Below are 24214 nucleotides of genomic sequence, written 5' to 3' on the forward strand. Positions count from 1 at the left end.
CCTCCTCTCCTCCCCCTCCCATCTTTTCCCTCCCTCAATGCCCCACCTTCTCTCGCAGAACCCAGAGCGGATTGCTGGCCCTCCTGCGCATGGGCGGTCGGTGTCAGCTGGACCGCGGGTTGGAAGCTCCAGCTCCGAGCCGAGCCGGGGATTAGCCCCAAAGGCTTCTCAGCTCTGTCGCCCGGCAGGCCTTTAGCTCCTGCCTGGGGCCGGTGCCTCTGGCTGTGGAAGTGCAATGTGGGGTCTCCCGGGAAAGGGGTCAGGTGGCTGCGGGAGGGCGGTCCGCGTGTCACAGACCACGAGGGCGCGAGTCAGCCTGTGTTCAGCTGAATTGCTCGGGCCAGACCCCTCTGCCCGCGCCACCTGCCCCAGTGCCCCAGTGCCACAGCTTCCCGGGGCCAGGTGTGCACCTGCCGCCTCTCACCCAGCCGGCCTCCACTCAGTCCGCTGCTGGCGTCCCCTTCCCCTCTCTCGCCCGCGAGTCCTCTCCTCCCGGGCTTCCTCTCCTCGGTCACCGGCCCGTCCCCACAACTGGGTGGGCTGCGTCCCAGGCGGGCGGGGTCTGCGGACCCGGACGGGGCAGCTGGGGCTGGGGCTGGGGATGGCCACCGAGCGGGGCTGCAGCCCGCGTTTCCACCCATTTCCCTGCCCCGCGACTCCGGGGCTGACCTGGTCTTCCTTTCCCGCTCCCTGAGGAACAGCTCAGTGGCGTCTGCGCTGCTCCCTGGGCTGAGAGACTCTGGCTGTAAAGCCCAGCTACTGGTGGAGTTGGGAAAAGGGATCCTCAGTGCCAAGCGAGCTTCTGTCTCCTCCCTCAGTGTTTCTGCCCCAGGTAAGTACCTTGAACACTTTCAGGTGTTATGATGGCGATGCTTGTTGGTGTCATGTGTTTTTATAGTGAGAGGGATTACAGTGTTGATAGCAGGTCTTGGTTCAGTTAAAAATGAGCTGAAGGCATAAGGCTGTGTCATCCTCCTTCCTTCCCTCTCCCAGGGTGAAACGTGTGACCATCGATTTTAAAAAGACAGTTACATTCCCTAACTAGCCCAGCCCACCTTGGTGTGTTAACAGGAACAGCACCACCAGAGGCGTTGGAGACCCAGGGACATTGCAGTCCTAAAGAGCTCCTGGCACAGTTTGGTTTGTTTTGGTTTTTTGTTTTTCTTAAATTGTGGGGCAGACTAAGTAGTATAGAGGGAAAAATAATTGTCAAGAAATATTTTTTCATATAACAGCTTTATTGTGATATTGTTCACACACCATGAATTCCACCCATTTAAATGGTACAATTCAGCAGCTTTTAGCATATTTACACTTGTGCAACAATTATTATTCCAGAACATTTTCATCACATCAGAAAGACCAGTGGAAATGAATGACCAATCCACCCCTCCCCAGTGGTGGTTCTAAAGAAGTTTCTTGCCTATTCTTGACCATAAATTAACTTGTTACATTCCATGAAAAATCTGGTAGGAATTCTAATCAGAATTGCAATGAATCTGTCTATCAAAATAGGAAGAATTAATGTCTTTATGGCATAAACTTCTTCTACCCATGAATATAACTGGGACCCTATATTTTCATCTCTCCAGAGCCTGGCCCATGGGAAGTCCTCACTAATTGTTGGGCTTGTGAATGATGAGATTCTATACATCATTAGTTGCAACTGTAGCCTTTCACAGAAGAGAAAATTAACCTCAGTGAAGCCAAGTGACTCTCTGATGGTCAGAAAGAGTGACAGCCAGTGCTGGAGTGATCTAGTGGACTTGGTGCTTGCAACCAAAATTCTTCAGCAGCTACAGCTAAGGGGATTAGAGTGTTCTTTTATTTTTTCTTAATGGCATTGCTTTTATTTTTACTTATTTTTTTAAATTAATTTTTATTGAAGTGTAGTCAATTTACAATGTTAGTTTCAGGTGTACAGCAGAGATTCAGTTATAAACATATGCATATGTGTATAAATATGTTTTAGATTGTTTTTAGTACAACTCATTACAAGAAATTGAATATAGTTCCCTGTGCTATATAGTAGGTCCTTGTCATTTATTTTATATTTATTAACGTGTATCTGTTAATCCCCCCTTTCCTGCCTGCTAAACACAGTTGGTTTTCTATGTCCATGAGTCCATTTCTAGGAGCATCATTTTTCTTAGTAATATATGCTGGTTGGCTGCTTTCAGTTTCAGTAATTCCATCTGTGGGTGCTTTTCTTCTGGTGGCCTTTATGTGGCTTGTACACGTGGTAATATAGGTCTGTATTTGGGAGAACTCCAGGCCTCGTGTAGTCCCTGGTACAGAGTTCCCACTGAGTTGATGCTTGAACTGGGAAAAAAACATAGTAAATGTTGGAATTTCCAATATGGTTGAGACTTCCAGGTTTCTATAACCTGCTTAGCCCACCTTAATATTGGCTGCACCCTTACTTGGTAATTTGGTGGAATTCCATTGTATGGTGGTGTAGAGACAGGGCCTTTTATGCTTATTCTCTTTCCTTTTTCTAACACTCATTCTCCTGGGTCTCCCAGATCCTCCCCCAGCAGTGCCCAGGGCTGGCTTGGTGCTGCGCTGAGGATATATTTATTAATAAGGACCTTTCCTCATCTCTTCTGAGCCTCCATTTTTTTCTCTGCACAATGAGGTCTTAGACTAGATATGTGCTTTTCAGTTTCTTTTAAAGCCATGTTTCCTTTGAGAAACAGAAAATGCAAATCACTCCTCCAATCCCAACCCTTTAGATTTTGATACAGCCTCCAAGGAGTGACAAAGCACTTTGTGGAAAATTGATATGATTGTGATTCCAGGTGGCACAGAAAAGACTCTTCAGAGATTTATTGCAGGGAGAGGGCAGGAAAGGTGCAGTATGTCACACTTTCTAGTGTGAGCACTGGAGCAGTGGCTTGGATTTAAATACGGTGTCTGACGTGGCCTCTCTCTAATCATGTACAATGTGATAAACTTCTCTACCTCAGTTTTTCTTGATGTGTCAAGTTGGCGTGATAATATTTTAGGGCTTTTGTGAAACATTATACACATAATCCATTGGTGTTTCGGTAGAAATAAGACCTGCTAGGGATTCAGGGATTTGTTTAAAAAAAAAAAATCTTGTCCATAGCAATCTGTCGGTGTGTATTTTGAATTTCCTGGAGGGTGAGAGTTGAGTCTAAAGTCCATCGTGGGACAGGTGGCCCATAGTTTTCTGTGCACCTGATTGCCCCCTCCTCCCCAGTCCTCTTCCTCAGTCCAGGATTAAGTTCCCTAGTAGATTTACACAGAGGTCTTGTGGAAATGGCTTTTCATTTTATTGTTTCACCAAGAAGGGCTGCCATCATGATCTCTGTGGTCAGGTTTTGAAGGGCTGCCATCATGATGTCTAGTCAGGTGAAGGCTATGCAATTGGGAGTTTCTATTTAATAAAAAGAAAAAAATTACTAATAGAAAATTAGAACAAGGGTGATGACAGGAGCTCTTGGAAGTGGGCACCATTAGTTTTGTTAGCTTCAGGTGCAGTGGCCTCTTGCCACGAGGACCCATCCTCTTGCTCTGAAGTTGGAGGGAACAATGGGTTGAGTGGGAATGTTAACTGAGTGTATCTCATGTGCTGGGCATTGTCCTATTTGTGCTTTGTGTTCCTTATTTGAGACAGTGAGCTCATTTAACCTCAATAGCCTCTTTAAAAAATTAGACTTTTTATTTTGAGATATAATGTAGATTCCCACGTAGTTGTAAGAGATAATATGGAGAGGGCCTATGGACCCTTTGTATAGTTTTCCTTAATGGTTCCAACTTGCAAGTTTGGGGTACAATTCATTACTGACTCACTAACAATTTGAGGTTTGTTTTATTGCCCTAATTTTATTCACGATTAAACTGGGGCTTAGAGAATCACACAGGCCTGACCAGGTCACCCACATGGTTAGTGTCGAGACGGGTGGAACGTGGGCTTGGGATTTCCAGGCAGTACCATTATGATGGTCTGTGGCAGGGAGCAGCATTCATTTTGCTGGTTTATTCATTCATTCAACAAACATTATTGAGTAACCTCTGTGGGTCAGATGTTTTCATAGGGTTATCTGATTCTTCAGCAGTCCTGAGAATCAGGTATTGTTTATATTTTTTAATCTGAGAAAATTAGCTCTAAGAAGTTATAAACCCCCCAAATGAAATATAGCTCATAAAGGAGCGATACTAAATTTGTACAGTCACCCCTTTTTATGCAGGTGGTACCCTAGGCATTTTACATTTGCAAACTTCTGTAATCCAGATATATTCATGTAAGACAAAGATTTTTTTTTTTAATTGAAGTATAGTCAAGTTTACAATGTTGTGTCAATTGCAAGGTTTTTTTTTTGAATTTTGAATTAAAAAATATATTTTCAGGAGGGTAATTAGGTTTATTTATTTGTTTCATTTTTTAAAATGAGGTACTGGTGTTTGAACCCAGGACCTCGTACATGCTAAGCACGTGCCCTACCACTGAACTGTACCCTCCTCCCCAAGGCAAGTTTTCTTATCCATTATTCTGAAGCTTAGTAGTTCAAATAAATTGGATAGAAAACCAGATCTTTTGATCCCACTGTAGTCCTTTTCTTTATATTCTGCTGAAGGAGGTTGGGGAAAGCACTTCCTTTGTTCACTTCCTTATTCAGCATTTTTCAGCAGTGACTTTGCATCAGGGCCTTGGTAGGTGCTTGGAAACAGAAAACAAGAAATGACCCTTCTCTGCAGGGCAGAAAGCCTAGACCAAAAGCTGGGTAATGTGATCCGAGCTACGGTAGCCATTTGAAGACTCTGAGGACAAACTGTACCCCCGGATTTACTTGAGCTTCCCTTGCCTTCTGGTTGGTACACACCAGGTCACCACAACCCAGATGGACCTGCAGCCCACAGTACAGTATGTACCTCGATCTCCTCTCCCCTCTCGTCAGGGCCTGCAACATGAGCATCCCTGACTACGAGCAGTGTGCTGAGGACCACCAGACTTTCCCCGTGGTGGTCGAACAGGTGGGGATCATCTCAGAGGAGAATTTCTTTTGCATCTATAAGTGAATCACCTTGGTGAGTCAGATCAGTCCGTGCGGCTCCCAGTGGGCAAACTGTATCCACTACAGGCACCACTATGCGCCCAAGAATGGGTGGAGCGACTTCCAGACCCACCGCAAGGTCTTGGACCTTGTCATCATTACTGACTGCCTCTCGGCCAAGGCTTCGAAAAGCTCCACGTGCAGAGGTGCTGTATGGCACCACGCTCTATGACTCTCAGCTCTTTGACTTTCTGCTGCATGGGGAGGTGGCCGAGCAGCCGCGCACCAAAGTGGCCTTCAATTTACGAGGACTGCAGGGTGGTGGAGAAGAGGATCAAGGACTTCACTGAGTCACTCTTCATCTTGCCCAAGTCCAAGAGGCTGGACTGTGCATCCGACAATTCTGGGGACAAGATCCTCCTTCTCTGCATCCCATTTGAGAAGGACATCATGGGACTGGACACAGAAAGCAGGTAAGTTTACCTGGAGGCCAGTCCACCCTGGCTGTGTGCCGGGTTTCTTCCCTACATCCAGAAAGGGATCAGCAAGGAAGAGGACTCTCTTGTAGCCAAGGGTGGAGGGAGGTCCAGCCCGCCGGTTTACAGACATTTAAAAGTGAATCCGCCTTTGTTTCAGAGAGATCCTTTTAGGGTTATTGTGGACACTTACTCCAGGTTTTCAGCCAGGACCCTGGTGGGACCCCTGGAGTTGCTGTCCAATAGAGTAGCCACAGCCACTGATGCTAGGAGAGCTGGGGAGGAGGCTGCTCTGAGCTGAGATTTGCTGTAGGTCAAATGAACATCAGACGCTGAGACTTGTCTAGTAAAAAGAATGTAAACTATCTTATCACTTCCTATATTGAATACATGTCAAAATGATAGTATTTTACATACAGTAGGTTAATATTTGTTCTTAAAATCATTTTCTAGTATTTGTTTTTTGTTTCTTGGTTTGTTTCTTTGTTTACCGTTTTAAATGTGGCAACTGGGAAACTTTCTTTACATGGCTCTCATTTCATTTATGTTGGGCAGCCTGTCTTAAGATAGTCTCATCCCTTTGCTTGTAGATGAGATGCTGAATCCCGAGAGGCAGAACGAGGCGCTGGTTGAGCTGGGGCTGGAGCCGGTGTCTCCTGCCTCCCAGGCCCAGCACCTGTTCGGCTCAGGCCCTCTATTTCTGCCCGACAGCCAGCATGCCATGTTAGGACATCAGAATCACCGCCAGGGACCTCCGAATGAACTCCTTATGCAGGGAAAGGCGTATCACGGGGTATGGGAAAGAGCAGGGAAATGTTCATTCTCACTTTGTCCCTGTGATTAAGTCAACGGCCCCACTTTGTCTCGGAATTACAGACGAGCTCTTCTGGGCTGCCTACCCCCCCCCACCATCTGCTCTGTTTCCCCGTGTATCTATAGTGCTGTCCTTCGTGCAGAAGAGGGTGACATGCCTTTGCCGAGAGGTGGTCCCCCTTTGCTGGGGAGAGTGAGGGAAGCTGTGTGCCCACGGCCTACGGCCTCAGGCCTTGAGTCTGGAGAGTACTCATGGCGGTCTGACAGGTGACGGTCGGAGGACCTGGCACGGCTGCCGGGCCCACTGTGGAGGCGGTGCTCTGTGATTCTTGAAATTAACTAAGATCAGATTCTACTTTCTGTTTGTTGGTAAGTTGGAGGAGAAGATGCCAGAGAATTGATAAAAAGAATGTCCAGACCAGCCCTGTGAGTGATAGGCACAGGGGACCCGAGTCCCCCACGTGTGTGAGGTGCCTAGCGGGCTCTGGATGAATTTTCTGTTCCTCCCGGACATAACTCTATGGCTTAAGGAATGGGCAAGGCATGTCATGGCTTGTACTTGTCCTCACAGGGCCCTGTGATCTTCATGCCCGCACTCCCCTTCTGCTCCTTGGAGACGAGGTGTCAGGTTTAGGAGCCTGGGCGCTGCTGAGGGCATAGCTGCCAGCACCGTGCTACACCGAGGCTGGCTCCGTTCACCTCACATGTCACCTCCTGCTGAGCCCCCAGGCGTCAGTCAAGGTAGGTGCATAGGTGCAACATACGCAGAGACCACGTTCTCCCCCTGGACAGATTGGTTGGTGAGCAGTGGAAGCCTAGAGCCCTGCCCCAGCCCCAGGCCAGTGCCTCATCTTTTGTCATAGGAGGCACTGGTGACATTTTTGCTCAGCAACTGCTTGGCTCTGACTCTGCAGACCCACCAGAGAATGCCAACTTGTTTTTGCCTTTTGAAGTCTGCCCTTGGGATTTGGCGGAGTAGCTGGATGTGTGCTTAGCCCATAGTGGTTGACACTGTCACCATTGTTTACCCAGAACCTCGTGTACCAGGCATGGCTCTCGGCATCAAAATACAGCAGCGCATTAAACCTCCCTCCTGGTGGGTCTGTCTGTTTTGGTACCATAAGGGCTCAGCCAGCATCTTAACGTCAGTGAGATAACGTGGCCAGTGAGCTCGGGTCAAGCACATTCTCCTCCAGTCACTTTTACTGAATTTTTGCTTTTACTATTCCACAGTCATTAATTTTTTAAACAATGCTTTGGTACAGGAACAGCCTAATTCTCTCCTGCTACTCTTGGTGGAAGTGAGTAAAACTGTCCAGCCTGAAATGCGACCACATTTTGTAGCTCAAAATCTGCCTAGACGCATATAGGTGGAGTTTTGGTTAGGGGCGCTGATCATGTTGGGGTCCCCCGGCAGCGCCACTCCCCTCAGGCCCCTGCCTTCCCCGGAGCAGGAGGTGAGTGTGGGTCTCACCGTCCCAGCATCCCCGGCCTCACACACTCACATAAATTCTTGTATATGCTGTCAAAATCATTTTTGTTCTTGTGTGTTTCTAATTTTCTCTTGTTCCTCTTTTCATTTTTCTTTATTCTTTTTCTCTTGTACTGCCAAGTGAGCATGTTGTTGCGTCTGAAAATGTGGGCTGTGCACACCCTGCATTGGAAATATCCAGATTGCCCTCCGTACTGTCTCCATCGCTTTAAAGAGCAAAAACTTAACACTTGCCTTGATCCATGTATTATCCTAGTCATTTTTTATTTTCTAATTTTTTGGAATATTTGCTTTGTTAGCACATCACCCACTGGTGTTTGATACCTGTTAAAATCCTTGCTTTGAGGAACCTGTTTGGTCCTCCTTATATTTGGTGACAAATGCGCCCTTATTAAATTTGTTTGATTGTTTTGAAGAAGTGAGATGCGAATTGATTTAGGCGGCTGCTGAGGGATTCTTTTCATGGAGTATTTAAACTTGTGAAGTCAAAGTCTGCAGCATCTTGCTCGATTCCTGCTTTTACACAAACGTGCTCTTCACGCGGTTCCTGGCTGTCACTGTGTGACGTGCGTGATGGCACTTAATGACCAGCGGTCACTGGTGAGAGAGTGGCAGGCTCATGGGTGTGCAGCTGCAGGGGACGCTGTTGGAGGAAGCAGTCACCGTTTACTTATTTAATTTTTTTTTTTTGCATTCAACATCCCTGTGCCATTTACTTTACTTTGCCTTCATAAAGTGGCTTAGGGGGGTCTAAAATCCATGCCACTCTTGTGTTCCCTTTACGAGGCTGGTTTTTCTGAGTATCAGGAAAACATGGCCTTCTCCTAAGTAGCTGGCTCACCTGGATCTTGTTGACACAGCGACCGCTAAAGGGGACCGTAGCTTCCTCTCTTCTCCAGCCAGTGGGCATTCAGAGCCGGGTCTGTGCTTTGCCTCAGCAGCCGTGCAGGCCTCCCTGCAACGGCCTTTACTTTTAACCCATGTTGGCATAAATAGCTGACTCCGTGTCTGTTGCAGCTGATGTACACCACTGACGGCCGTGTAGTTAGTTTGCGGTAGGGAGTCTGCAACACCCCAGCCAACCTTGAAGGAAGATGTTTTGGCCGACCTAGGACCTTGGATTCTCACCCCCATCATGCTTCATCTCACTCGGTGGAAGGGTTTGGCCACCACCATCATGCTGAACATGAGGCCTTGTTTCTCCTTTCATGCTCTGGTCCAAATGTGGGCACTTCATTTATCACTGAATTTGTATCGCTTGAGACAGGCCATAATATCTGAATGAGTCCATCACATTCTGGGTGGGGAACAGAACAGAAGTAAGTGTCACAATTAGATGGAGTCTAGGCTGTCCGTGTTGGCTAATGCTGGCTGGGATCTGTGATGGCCGGGCTGTGCCCTGGACACAGGCCTTTCCCGTGGCTCCCGAGAGCCCAGGGGTTGGAGTGAGAACAGCCTTGCCTGGGTTCCTCCATCCTCATCTGCTCACTGGCAAGTGTGTCTGCTAATTAGGAGCTCCCCCAGACCTCGGGCCCTTCAAAGCTCAGACCACGGGAGAACCTTGAGTCCCTTCTCCTGGGCCTCCTTTGTGAGAATCCAGTGCCTTCTGAGGTGACCAGCGGCAGGAGATGCCTCCCCCTCCAGGGAGCACCCTACGGAGGACTGTTAGTCAGTGTACCATGCTGTGAACTTGGGGGGTTACGGCCATGGTCCCTGTAGAACCACATTTGAGATGGGCTTAGTGACGGAAATAATAGGACTGATTCCAGGGCAGGGATTAGGGGAGGGAACATTGGAAATTGAATGTGACCTCAAACACATAGTTGGGTGCTGGGGCTGTTACTAAAATGGGGAGTCTGGGAGGTACCTGCCAGGAATCGAATTCCAGATTAAATGGTGAACATGAGGCATTTTTAAGATGCCATTTGTCATCCAAGTTAGGACTTCAAAGAGGCACTCGTGTCTATGAGATTGTGGCTCAGGTGAAGGAGCCGGACTATAGATACACGTTGGGAATCGTCATTCTTAGCTGGTGTTCATAGCCTTGCATGTGAATTACATCATCTCGAGAGCTGCAGACTGAGGCTGAGGCGGGGCAGGGCCCTGCCTGGGTTGGAGGAAAGCCCAGACCATGCAGCTTTGGTGTGTCAGTCAGCGGCATTTGCGATTTTCAGCCTAATGCCATTTATCTTTAAGGGGCTGGGGTGTGTGCAGGGCCAGCCAGGAAGAAATCTGAAGGGAGGGTCGTGGCCACGTGTGTGTCTTGGGAAGATGCAGAGTCTGCAGGGTCCTGGAGGGTAGAGTTCTTAGAAGCTGGAGTTGGAGTGAGGAGTGGGCAGAAGGTAGTCACACTCACCTGTGAGGGAGGGTGGAGTCCTTGGGAGTCCATACCCTACCGGACTTGCTTTCCCATGAACAGAAGGCAATCATACAGAGTATCTGAAGTGAGAAAGGATGGGTGCTGGGAGGGGAGCCAACCTGGAGAATGGTGCTTGGAAAGGTCTGGAATAGTCTCCCTGGAAAATAGAGTTAAAAATACCCAGAATCTTAAGAACGTTGATAGTGACTGGGGAGGAAGCAGTTTTTCTGGCCTCCTAAGGGTAAGTCATGTATCCGGGGATACACAGAAAAATCGGGCATTCTGTTCCGTGGTTTTGATCCTTACCGGGGGAACAGTGCAAGTTTAAAGGGGGAGAAGGGCAGCGGAGGGAAACTAGCCAGGCCCCGTGTCAGGTACCAGTCGGCCACCCTACTTGCGTGTTGAATTCACATCCATGCTTCCCAGGTGGGCGGTGGCAGCCCCCTTTTGCAGATCGGGAAGCATTCTCAGAGGGTTAAGGAATTGGTCCGTTTAGTGGCTAGTAAATGCTGCAGCAGAATTCAAGCAAGGCCTTGTCAGACTTCAAGGGCATGTTTTCTCTACTAATTCCGGTACCTCCCTGTTGAACCTGGAATGGTGAATTGGGTCAGTTTTGGAGCCTTTCAGAAAAAGTACGATTTAAGTGCCTCAGGACTGTTTCACAAAGCTCAGCGTTCTTTGATTTTTCTGAAGCACCGCAGTGCTTTTCGCCCCACAGTTGTTAGGTTTTCTCCATTCTCGATGACGTGGTTGCAAATCACGTACAGGTGCAAAACCAGACTTAGCAGCTTCTGAAGGGAAACTCTCCAGTTCTCCCTTGATCGGCTTTCTTCCACGGGATGTAACTATGCTGCAGCGTAGGCCTGAGTTTTACTTATGGAGTGAGGGTTTAATATCCAAAGTTAGCATAAAATGGTCAGATGAAGAAAATCGACTTTGACAATTTATTTTTGGGTTTCATTAGACAAGATATACTATCAATTAATGACCCATATAGCAAATGAAATTGACTACAGAACATTGCATTTCTTACTTTCTATTTAGAGCTCTCTTACAGAATAAGGTTGCCTGCTTTGGAACATCATCTCCACCACCACGGCACCTATCAGTGTGTTGGTGTGATTGCATTTATGCAGTGAATGTAATCTGGTCTTCCTCAGCCCCAAACACTTCAGTGAAGAATCACGGGCTGTAGCCATCTCTTGGTCACGCAAATACTTCTAAAATTATATGATGCCAGAAAAGAAGGAAGAGAGAGAGAGAGATTGCCTTTATCAAAGTTCCTTTCAATTCTAACTGCAAACTGTTGTTGAGCAGCTCTGGTTTCCTTTGGATATGAATATATACATTTCTTTGCATGTAATCTTGGTTTTGGACTAGAACACAAAGTTCTTGCTGTCCACAAGCCACAAAAACAGTAGCCAAATTGCACACGTGTGAAATTGTTTATACTTTTTCCTGAGAAAGTATCCTTGAATTTGGGACTTGGGCTGTGATTTTTGCTTTTTGCTTCCCGCACCCCTCTTGTAATCTCTCACTCCTTCCCACGTGGCCCCCAAGAGTTCGTGGTCTCAAAGGAGCGGGCAAACACCCAGTTGGTCACCATGTACTGCTGCTATAGATGAAGCCCAACCAAGACCTAAAGGACATTATCAGAGAGGACTTCCTGGAAGAAATGGACTCTACATTCAATCGTGAGGACAGAGTAAGTGTCAGCCAGGAGAAGGAGTCGAGTGTGGCTCAGGTGGCAGGTGCAGCCCGGGCAGATGCCTGGAGGCTTTTGGCGTGGGGAAACGGGGAGAGTGCCCTGTGTGGTCCAGGGTGGAAGGTGCCCCTGCTGGTGAGGACACTGGAGAGAGTCCGGGATGGAGGGCTTTGGAAGAGCTTGGGTTTTACTAGAACTGACACAGTAGTCAGTGAAGGGTGTCATCAGAAAGTGACCCTCAGGAAAGGTAATTCTGGTTTTTCTTCTGATATTCTACAGACACAAGGGTCGGGACGGGTGAGAGTAGGTATGTCTGTCCCTTTGAGACCCACCCCGTCATTCATTTATTCATAACACGTGCACTTCTGTGTGTCTAGGGGAGAGAGGGTGGAGCCACATTAGTAAGCAAAATGTATTTGCTTCTTGTGAGCTTAGCATTGTCAGAAGTTGACTTAGCCTAGAATGTTCTAGGAATAGAGGAACAAATTGTGGTAGTTGGAAGGAGGGAAGGCTTCCTTGGGAAACAGTCAAAATGAGCCTGGAGACAAGTGGGAAGTAGGAGCAAGTCAGGGGGCCCCTGAGGTCACTGGGGACCTGTGTACTGAGGTGAGGCTGGGCAAGCAGTGTCTGGGGTGGGGCTAGAATTCCACCAGGGAGCCTCTGAAGGGTTTGAAGTGGGGGTGATGTAATCAAATTTGTGATTTGGGAAGACTGCTGTGGCTCTGTGTGTGTGTGTGTGTGTAGCAGGGAAGAGGGGAAGGGTGCCACCAACAGGGGGGGTCATTAGAAGAACATTCACAGGCTGGGAGAGAGGCGTCGGGACTGCTTGGGGACGGCAGGGGCAGTGTGGATGCCGGATTTCCTTATGGGGAGGGCTTGTTAGCAGGGCGACCCTAGAGGCGACTTTTGGCTGGAAGAAAACAGATGGAGGCTGCCAGGTGGACTTTCGTCTTCTCTCCTTCCCTGCCTTGTGTGATGATCTTAGCTCAGCCAGCTTTTGGAAAAGAAGAGCTAAGTTCCAGGGTAGCCCAGGACTTTGTTGAGCTCGTTCGAGTGAGATCTGATAGGATTTAGGTTTGTGTTCAGATCTGCATGTTCACTTAGCTAGAAACGTCCCGTCATTTCGATTTCTATAGGGGTTTTTATTCTTGATAAAGATTGCTTTCTTGGTGAGAGGAAATTTAATACAGCTGTTGGCTTTCTCAAAAAAAATCATATCTTTTAAGAACTTTAATATTCAAAACAATAGGAATATATTAAAATTTTAAAGTAAGTCTTTGGTGCAGTTTCTTTGCTTTCTGAGCTAGTGTGGAGTTAGAGCCTTTGCATTACTTAAGAGCACATACTTGTCAGTATTTAAAGAGCTGTTAGTGAGCGCCCCAGGCCCCACCTCTCAAAACATCATTAAAGTTTGCTCTGAAATAGTGAGGCCATAAAGGTCTTATTTGCAGAAACCAAACAGTTGGTTTATAATATGCAGCATAGCTCCCTTTATAAAATAATAATAGGTTCAAAATTAAGAAAGTGGAGGATAATTGATTTTTTTAAAGCTGAAACATAAACTTTCTTGTGCTAATGTTGCAACTGGAAATTTTGAAAAGAAAAATCCTACTGTAATATCATCTACGTGGAATACATATATGACTTTCACTTTTGAAAAGTAACTGCGCGGTGGTTTTTGAAGTCAGGAGAATTCCAGCTCAGATACTGGCAGTGATGGTTGCTGGTTTTTAATGGAAGGGCCTAAATTTGCCTTCTTAGCATTTTTTTTTTTTTTTGGAGTGAAAAGTTTGAGTAGTGCTTTGCCAGCATGATTTTGGGGCAATTTGAGGGCAGATGTCGTGTACCAGCAATGAGATATTTCCATGCATTTTATTTTCCGGACATCACCAGGGCACATGTGGGGTTTGTGCCTGCAGGCTGGAATGCTGCTGGACTCCCTGATCCATCACCGTTATGTCCTGGAGCTGCTCCGGACAGTGAATGATTTTCTGTGGCTTCTAGGTAATGTGGTCTGAGGCAGATGATCAGATGTGCAGTTAAAGTACTATTACTTGAAATAAGAGTAACCTAGAAACATGGCTCTAACAATACAGGGTGAGGGAGAATTGGCTGAGCTGCTTGCAGTGGGGAGTCTTCTCAGGTGACTCCCTCACCGTGATTCTTGCCAGTATCCGCCCCAGCCCTGCACGGTAGTCCTGCCGAAGCAAGCATGTTCTTTGCTCAGAAACGCACTGAATTTCCTTGTGCCTCTGTTTGTTGGCTTGTTTTTTGAAAGCACGTCTTGACCTTTGCTTAAATGCCATCCATGGTAGTCACTTCTTACACTCATTCTACTGGACTTCGTCCATAAATAGCTGCTGAATGGAAGAACAGAATGTAGTATCTCCATATAGTGGAACATTATTCACATGTAAGAGTGAATAAAAAAGAAAAAACAAATAAAGAGGAAAATGAAAAAGGCCACCTGTTCTGGGAACTCCTCCCTGACTGTTCAACCCGCACTTTTCCCTTTGAAACCCAATCACTTATGCTCCACCGTACTCTTTTTGATAGTACTTACTACCTTCTAATAAACTTTAACGTTTTCAAAAAAAAAAAAAAAAAGAGAGAGAGAGAGATGCTGATACCACTTCAAAATGGACAAGCCTTGAAAACAGCATTTTAAGTGAAAGGAAGCAGACACAAACGGCCACATATTGTTGATTTCAGTGATCTGAAATGCCCAGAAAAGGCACATGCAGAGGCAGAGAGCAGGTGATGGTTGAAAGGGGCTGGGTGGAGGGGGATTAGGGAGTGACTGTTAGTGACAGGAGGTTTCTTCTGGGGTGATGAGTGTTCATGAAATAGATGGTGGTGAGGGCTGCACAACTGTGAGTGTGCAGAAGACTGCTGAGCTCTGTCTCTGGGAGTGCCTGTTGTTGGGGCGGCTTTATTTTGTTCTCATCGTGCAATGAGAAGACTCATCTGCTGCTGTGGCCGTTCTACTCCCGTGAGTGGTGAGGGTCAGAGACTTTGTAGAGTCATGTTTCTTTTTTTTTTGCCCCTTGCTGAGTGTAGGCAAAAAAGGTTTAAGCCTGAGAAAGTGCTCCATCTGCAGAAATGTCTTTTAGTTTTGCATGGTGTAAAAATCTTGAGAGCTTTTTAATCGTTGAGGACAGCCTGTGGGGGGAAACAGCCCGTGAATCCTGGGTGAGTCCCGGAAGAGCTGCGCGTCCCTCCCTGACACGGGTGGGGATTTCACCCCCGTTCAGGCAGTGAAGGGCCCAGACCCGAGAGCGGAGTTGACAGTCGTGAATATTTACATGAATCCGCTGCTTCATCTTGGATATTAATTTCAAGCTGAGTCAGTTTGTGGCGGCAGCCTCATCCTACATCAGGAATTTATAGTATCTGCTCTTTGAGGTGAAGACCTGACAGACTTGACTATTTAACAGTCTCCCTTGAATTGATATCTCAGATTACTTTGTCAAAAGGAAAACAGCAGAAATACAGACGTCCTTTAATGCCAATGTGACCTGGAAAGGTTTAGTCTCTGTGCCTCAGTGGCCTTATCTGCGGGTGGGGATGATGATAACAGTGCTTCCCTCAGAGGGGCTGGTGAGGGGAGAGTTAGAAGCACACATGGAGGACTTACACGAGATGCTCATGAATGACCGAATTTAGTGCTCTCAGCCTGGTCAGGCCTCAGGAGCAGAGATGTCAGAACAGAGCAGTCCTAGCGGGAGCTCGATCCGTGTTGGCAGGTGTTACGATCAGTATCACCTCTGTGGGTTATCAGGTAGTTTTAAGACTTGGTAATATGAATTCATGAATAATGTTAGAAGACTAGACATCTCAGATCCTGTTTACATGGTTCTCAAGATTTCCTCTGAGAAATGGATGTTTTCTCCCCATCTTAAATCTGAGATGAGTCTCTAAAAAATTCTGTATTCCTCCATCTTTTTGCTTTAATTCTCCATTTCTTAAAAAAGAAAGTTTTTAAATGGAGTTACTGGGGACTGAAGTGAGGGCCTCATGCATGCTAAGCACATACTCTCCCAAATGAGGTATAATCTCCCAAATGATTTTTTTTTTAATTTACTTTCTTAGTATTCAGAAGTTAGAGGCCTCTAATTCTTTTTCTGGAGACTTGTCCATGAACCTGTAAATCTATAATTAATGGACAAAACTTGGTTTATTAAAAACATCAATAGTAGAACTTTCTGCAATCCATCCAAAAGGAAATGCTGATTGAATTAAAATGTTTCTCCTTTAAGGTGATTTCTCCTTTTTGGTCTAGCTTAATTTATTAACAGCCATCCTCATCATCATAATGACCAAACTCGCTCTGAGTGGACACCTACCTAACACTAAAATGCTTTCCTCATGTTTTACTTCATAGCAGGTGTTTGAGGGTAGGTATCAGTGTCTCCTTTTTTGCAGCTGAGGGATTGAGAGATGGAGCAGCTTGTCCTAAATCACACCCAGCTGGCGGTGGCTACCTCGGTGCTGGAACCCAGGCTGCACAGGATGCATTCTTAATTGCTCCTCTAATCAGCCTCCCGTTGAGTGGTTACCCGAACTGCTGTGACTCCATAAATGGCCGATTTTTGTGATCTCAGCCTTATGAGGCCTTCAAAGGAGAGACACCAGTGAGAATGTGAGACAGAGTGTCATAAATTAAAATTGTACATTTTCACAAATGTTTAATTCTCAGGTAATTACTTAAAAAGTTAATTTTTTTAATTTAGTGGTCTGTTAGCACAAAAGAAAAAAACATTAAAAACAATTATAGTGCCAAAGAGAAGTGGGCTTTGAAAGTCCAACCACTGTTAATGATGTTACTTGTTTTTCTCTAGTGGCCCTTATTGACAGAAATACTTACAAAGACTGAATTGGTTTTATGTAGTCTTAATATGGAAGAAAAGATTGTCAGTGAATATTATAAGTAAAATCTTTACTCTTTTCTTTCTTGATGGTGAATATGTAAGTTGTTTTCATGGCTTAAGTACATTTCCTTATTTGTGAAATTTGAGTAATATCGTTTAACTTGTCTGACTGTGAGAGTTAGACGCCTTGTATACAAAGAACCCAAGAGGTGCTTAATAAAAATGTGCTGTCAGAATGACAGATATTTTAGAAGGATCAACTCTGAATACTAAAGAGTGTCGCTTATTTCTGATGCATATTCAATATTTATAATATTCATATATATGATATATTTGAATATGGTTTAAAGTAACAAGGATTCATTTTTTTTTTTAGTGTAGTATGAAGTTTTAATGAAATCTGTATCATACTAGTGAGACAGGGACTAGTTAAATTGCCTTAATCAGACGACCTTGAATATTATTTACACAGAATATGTATTGTTACAACTCAGAATTCATGTTGCCGTGTAACCATCCACACAGACATTTAAATTCGTGGGATTCTGACCAGATTCATTAAGTTTAGTAAAATCCACATTGATCATTTTCAGGGAATAAGCTTCTCTCTTTTGTGATTAAGCAAAATTTTGATTTTTTTTCCTGCACTCTTAACAGGTTTAAAATATCAAAACATTGATTTAACAAGTCACTTTATTAATAGAATAAAGCTCATGCTGTTTTATTATGTAAATAAATGTTTTTGTATTTCATCAATCTTGTATGATATCCTGGCTCTTTGAGAATTATTTTGCAAGATACTTAGATAACCTAATGTTGGAAAAATACAAACGTGACTTTTATGAATATAGGCCTAGTACAGATCTGTTGGTTTATGCTACAGTGCAAGACATGAGGCCTGGGAGAGCTTTGCTGCCGATTGCAGGACAGAACCCATGTCTCAGTTTCCCCTCCTGTAAAATGAAGTGGCTGGACTGGATTCTTTCCTCTTCTAAGATGAGTTTCCATGAACCTATGTCTTTTGTTTATATTCAGGAGTATTAGCAATATCAGATTAAATACTAAATACCCTTCCCTTCCCCCGAAGCAAAGTGCAGTATGTGCTACATAAGCTTTTAGTTATCTGATTCTCTTTTCTGATCCTACAGGCAATTTTTGTGTTGCATCTTTCCCGGCAACCTGGAAGGTCATTTTAGCCATAGGTGGCGCTGTTGCACCTTCTAACAGTCTTAATATTCCTTTTGCAAAAGAAGGCTTAACAAATGTTATTTTGTTTTGATTCCGTTGCTTAGTGCTTCAGAATAGCACAATGTCCATTATGTCTGTCTACCTGGAAAAATTATTCTGCTTATGTCTTAGACTTATTCTGTCATCTCGCTGTGAACATTTCAGACTTGCTGTGCAAACAATGGCAAAATCGGTCTTTTCTTCCAGTGTTAGCAACCAGTGAGCCGGAATTTTATAAAGCAGCTAAGAGCGGCCTCTGGAGCACCTTAAAGCTGAAAAGTGTACTGAGTTCCCTGAGTATTGACCCAGCAGCTGTGTATCATTTGTTGGGAGGTGATTTTGTACATATAAGAAGGGGTGTAGTTTTTTGTCTTGGGTTTGCGTGCACGTGCTGCCACTGAGCCACGTGAGCCTGAGTCAGTTTGCTCTGAGTTTTTCCCTCGTCTGTGAGATGGGGACGCTCGTATCTGCTTTGCAGAATTGTGAGAATTAGAAATTATGTAAAGTGTTTACCACAGTGGGTATGTCAAGAGGGCTCATAAACTTTAGCTGCTTTTTTGTGTGAAGCCATCATTTGAGAGTCTTTGGCAATTACTAAGAAACAAGAATATAAGAAAAGCTGGTTTTATGCTGAGAGATATTTGAGGAGGTTCCTTAGTTCCTATACCCATAATTAAGCATCAGCAGAGTCAGAACTGTTACACAGTCGCCCTGAACCAACGTTAAGCCACAGAATTCTTTGTTACTTCATATATTTTGGGGCTTAAAGGGATCCAATACTTATACACATGTTGTCTCCAGCAGCCAACTGAGAGATGACACATAAGAGTAGGCAGGCGATAAATGTCTTATTTGTTACTGATAAAGCCACGTTCTCCATGAACTTCAGGGCTGTGGGAAAATGCGTGTCATGATACTGTGTCCCAGAATTAGAGACTCACCCTGTCCCATGTAGCTCTGTGACACAGCGAACCTTCCCTTGAGAGGACCTGCCCATTCATGCACAAGGCTGTCCTGCCATGGAGCCGAGCATCCCAATGCTTCCCAATGGTGATCAACACTGGAGGGAAAGGAAGGGTTTCAAATGCCCTGCTTGTCTTCCCGGACTCACACCTCACTCTGTTAGTGTGACGAGGGCTATCTGTTGGCCAGGGGCCAGGGGTGTGAATGGAGAAGCACTCTCCATGGCCCAGAGGAGTGGTTAGGAGGCATTCCCTCCCTCGGTTTAAACAGGTGGTGGGATGGAAGAGAAGGGTCCTCCCCAAGAGTTTATAAAAGGAGAAATAAGGATTTTCTTTGGGACTTAGACTAGCCAGGAAACACATAAGATGATTAGAAGGGAGACTTGTAAATCACTTTGATATTAAGTTGACATTTGTTGAACACCCAAAATGTGCTACATTCTTTTCTGAGAGTTTTACAGAAATGAATCCTTCAATCTTCTCAACAAGCGAGTAAGGAAGGTTTGATTGTTATCCCAGTTTTACAGTGTGGAAATTGAGGCACACAGAGGGTAAGTTGGCCAAAATCACAGAAATAGTAAGTGGCAGAGCTGGTATTTAATCCCTGGCTTACTGGTTTGAGGCTCCCAGAGATGGGCTTTGGGTGTTTAGAGTTATCTGCATCCCTGAATCTTTGTACCTCTGTGCATATGTTAGCCCAGAAAGGACAGGGAAAGGAGAGTTACACAGATGCTCATAGTCATGTCTTGGCCACTGTCCACAGAGAGTGCATCGTGATTGGTGTTATTTGTTTTCCAGGCAGTAGATCAGTTCTTATAACAGAAATTTAGTCCATTGAGTTAATCTAGAAACCCTTCCTGCTCTGTTTCTGTCCATGCTTGCCATGTGACTGCCTCCCCGTGATTAGGCCATTGAGAAAATGTACTCATGGTTGAACTCTGATATTTCAGTCTGGTTCATAGTTTCACGTCTTCTGTTACATTAATAAGTTAAGTTTCTGGTTTTCTTTCATCAGTGTGTCATGAGTTTGGTTAATGTGAAACAAGTCCATGGGAGCCCAGGGGTGATGACGGTATAATTTCTGAGCACGTTGTGGCACTTCTACCCTTGCAGACCTGGCGGGAGTATGTCCGCCTTCCTCACTGATTTCCCCCAACAGCAGGGTCCTCTCCCACCCCCGCATGTGAGGCTGGGAGCTCTCTGAGTAGGCCAGTCAGAGGCCAAGTCCACCAATCAGAAAATGATGAAGTACCTGGAAGTGGTTTTAATAGAAGAAAAGGGTTTCCAGGTAGTCCAATGGGCTGTTCGAGTCCGTTTGGTGAAAAGCTGTCCAGTGTCTGTGGTTGAGGTGCTTCTTTGCTGTTGAAAAGCCTGGATTAGATGAAGGGATTTTAAAAAGCAGAAAGGAGTGATTTCAGGTGGTACGTCCACACCGGTGAGAAGTGATGGATGACCACCTGTGTGAGGCATAGACAGGGTCTTACAAACTTCTTAAAATAACTTTAAAAGCTCTTCCATATGAGTGCATTTCATATGGGGTCCAGTTCATCACTGGTCACCCTGAGAGGGCAAATAATTGATGATGGCAGAAAGGACACGGAGGCATCAAAAAGGTCTCAGTCATTTTCCCTTTTTAAAGGATGAGGCAAAGTGTAATATATTTGAGCTGGTTTTTCACTGAACAATTTTTAGTGTTTTCTGCGACTCCCCAATGCCCCAAGGTTCCATGCAGCTGGGTGTCCCCTCAGAGCAGGTCTGTCAGAGCTTGCCCTGGGTAGACGCGGTGTCACGGGGAGCAGGACGGTCAGGGTCCGCAGCTCCTCCGAGCTCCGTCTCCTCATCCGCAGTGCCGGGATTCTCATCCATGTCTACTTAGTAGTGTTGCTGAGAATCACACGTGATGGTTATCAGGTGTGATTTGTGATTGTCTCTGTGATTGGCATATAGTCAATATTTGAAAGAAACACTTTTTTTTTTACTATAATTGTAGCACATAGATTGCAGTGCTTTTTAGTCTGCTTTTTTTTTATATAACTTTATTCTTATTTTTAAATATGCACTTATTTTTATTTATTTTTTTGGAGGTACTGGGGACTGAATCCAGGACATTGTTCATGCTAAGCAGGTGCTCTACAACTGAGTAATACACACCCTCCTTGTCTGCACTTGAAAATAAATATTTCAATACACAAAATAGCTCTTAAACACCATCATGGGACCTAGTCACTGTATAGAGAGTTGAACACGTATGCTTTTTCAATAAGAATAAATGTTGTTGAGACATACATTTCTGAATCTGTTAATGTGCTTAAAAACGATCATAGGTAGTGATAAACACGAATCTTTGATCCAGTACTTCTTAGGGTCTGTTTTGCCATCAAGTGAAATTACATTCTACAGAGAAAGCTAATTGGATCTCTTTGATATTTGGATGGTTTAGCAGATGATCAAGGCTTTCAAAAGCTGACAGATTTGTATTTTAAACTAACTACAAAGTTATCTTCTAGAAGTTGGAATTCCTAAACTTGTGAAGTGCCCAGTAATCCAGGGGGTATGTGTCTGTGTCTGTGTGAACGTTTGTGTGTGTGACTTCAGGAATCTAGAAATAAGTTTCATATGGACTTCTGATACCTTTCTCCTACAGTTCAAGGTATAGGCATATATTTACACAAATAAATTGATATTCTTTTGTCATTTGGCATATTGGTGGGAATAAGAGTTTCTCATACTTGTTTCAGAAGGGTTGGGGAGCATGAGCTCAGAAAACGGGAGGAGAAAGAGGCAGGGAGACACTTCACACTTTGTGCAGGATATGAGAAACAGTAGCTTTTTTTTCTCTTTTCTTCTAAAGCAAACTGGCACTGAATTGTAACCTACTATTACCCAGAATTGCTTTTCTGATCAGATACAAGTGCCTCAGATTTTTCAAGGCAACATGAATGATGAAATGTGTTTTAGCAGTTATCATTAAAAGTAGTTTTATTTTTCAAGTAGAAGGCTATAGCCTGTTCTTCCAGCGGTACATGAAGTCCTCATTGATCTATGTACATGATCTATGTGCTTAGTTTCTTTGTTTTTTTTTTTTTTTAAGTGCTTGTTTCATTGTGGTGTGAATGAATGTTTAAAATTTCTGGATTTTGATCTTTAGAACATGCTGATTTATCAGAGCTGTTAAAAACCTGATTGTTCTTTGGTCCTTGTTTGTTGGGGCACCCTATTGATTTCTGTTGTCTGTTAAAGCGGGAAATGCTTCCTCTAGCCTGCAGATCATTAAGTGAATGGTTTGCAGTGTGCCTTTAAAATTATTTGAATGCATTGAGCATGTTTGTCCAGTGAATTCTGAATTAACTCATTCTATTGACTTTGCTTTGGTTCTGTGGCTTTTGCTCCTCTCCACAAGAATTTGAATTCTCTGTTGCATTTTGTATACGTGTTCTTAACAGGGGAAGAAATTTTGCATTTTTTACAAAGGTGGCTTTTCCTATCCCCTCTGAATGCCTTCTATAATTGATACAATAGTAATCTGTTATTGCAGTGCATAATTCTTTCATAAACTATTTTTTGGCATAATCAGAAACAATGACAAAGTATGATAATAAAAAATATGAAAACCTTCCTTCCTTTGAAGAATAGAAATCAGGTGGTCAGGCTCACGCATGCTTTGTGCCTGACACACTTACTCTCATGTCATTGTGTATCATGATTCGGAGATGGAGATGCTCCAGGTTTATAGATTTTTGTTTTAACATTTGTGTTGAATTCTTTCTCCAGGCTGATGTTTCCTGTTGCTTTTGTGGAAAGAGTAGAAGGGAAACAAATCCTTTGTTTTGTTTTCAGGAGGCCTGAGTTGATGAGAAAAGGGTTGAGGGTGGGCTGAGGAAAAGAGTGACACTCCCTCTCCTCCCGGCTGAAATTGATAAACAAAGAAATCAATTAAGTGTATCGGTATTTGACCAATAGAAGTTAGAGAGCCCAAAATGGCTAGATATGCCCAATGGAAATTACTGAATTCACCTGCAGAATTATGTGCTTTACCAAGTAGAAGCAACTTAGAGCAATCAGAAAAATCAGTAATATGATGAGATATAAAAGGAATATTATATCTTTTATTTCTGAAACTTTTCTACGGTAAGTTGTGTAGAGCTAAAATTAAGTTTCAAGCACCAGGAGTTAAGAGTGTGGGTAGTTCTGTAGGATCGTTATTCACGGATGTGCCTAGACCCTGCTAGAGTGGCTGAAGATGGCAGGAAAAGACCCAGAGGCAGGATTTGTCATCCTAGGGTGTCCTCCATAATGGTTCCATGTGGGACCCCATGATTGGTTTAACAAATTGTAACACACTCCAGCCTCCTGTGAACTTTAAGAAGAAAAATATATGCTTAAAAACTGCTTTGCAAGCAAGTGCCTGTACATCCTCACTCCAGTCTCCTTGCCTTAAAAAGCAGAGACAATGCTTTGCTTGCATAGTTGAGCTTTTAGATAGCACTCTGCTGGTTGCAAAGCAAGGACCGAGGCCCTCAGCTATAAACGCTGAGCTTGTGTGCTGTTAGATAGTCTATGATCCACAGAACAAGGACCTGGCTGGTCTGGTGGTCTGCTTTGTAATTCACATGTCTAAAAATGTATCTTGCTCCCCTCACCCCATGACTTCCCTAAAGATACACTAATCCTTTGTACTCATTGTGTATTCTACAATCTCTGCTTCATACTGTCTTTCCCGAAGTTCCTATTACTATCACACAACTGTTAATGAATTTTTCCTTTGATTATACACAATAAATAAGGGTGCAATTGAGAGGCTCGTGGAGTTGGCTCCCTACTCCCTCTCGATTTATTGACTTTTTCCACAGAGACTTGAATAATCATTCCATGTCGGTAAGAATTCTGCCAGCCAACCCACAGTTCCAGGTGAGAAGGATGCAGGTTTATCTCTCCTACCCGATGGAGAGAGAGGAGAGAATTGAGATATGCTCCCCCATGGTCCCTTCCTGTCCCACGGCCACTGCAGTTCACCTGCAGCCTTCTGGCCTCTGCTCAGAGGGCCTCTGTCCCAGGACTGACTGCAGCTTTTTCTTCCCTTGTCAACATTTCCTGTGCCTTTCAGAAGTTGGTCTCTTCTCTGCAATTCAACCCTGGTAGATGTGATGGTGGTCAGCGTGCTGGTGGGCAGTCCTTTGGGGACTCCCAGGAGACATGCTGATTCTCCTGAGTCTCTCAATCGGGGTTACAGAACAGTCGAGCACCGAAGGAAGCCCATTCACGTGAGGTCAACAGAGCATTTTATCACT

General features: G+C 44.6%; 1 long non-coding RNA gene across 1 annotated transcript in view; it reads left to right on the forward strand.

The window, feature by feature from the left end:
* The first annotated feature begins 6927 nt into the window (after positions 1-6927).
* LOC135320596 (uncharacterized) overlaps positions 6928-24214 on the forward strand; it is a 30250-nt gene continuing 12963 nt past the window's right edge. The window contains exon 1 of the long non-coding RNA XR_010379801.1: positions 6928-7051. This is a non-coding gene — a long non-coding RNA (uncharacterized LOC135320596). The remainder of the gene's footprint in view (positions 7052-24214) is intronic.

This window comes from Camelus dromedarius, unplaced genomic scaffold (genome assembly GCF_036321535.1).
Source record: "Camelus dromedarius isolate mCamDro1 unplaced genomic scaffold, mCamDro1.pat HAP1_SCAFFOLD_161, whole genome shotgun sequence".
Taxonomy (NCBI): Eukaryota; Metazoa; Chordata; class Mammalia; order Artiodactyla; family Camelidae; genus Camelus; species Camelus dromedarius.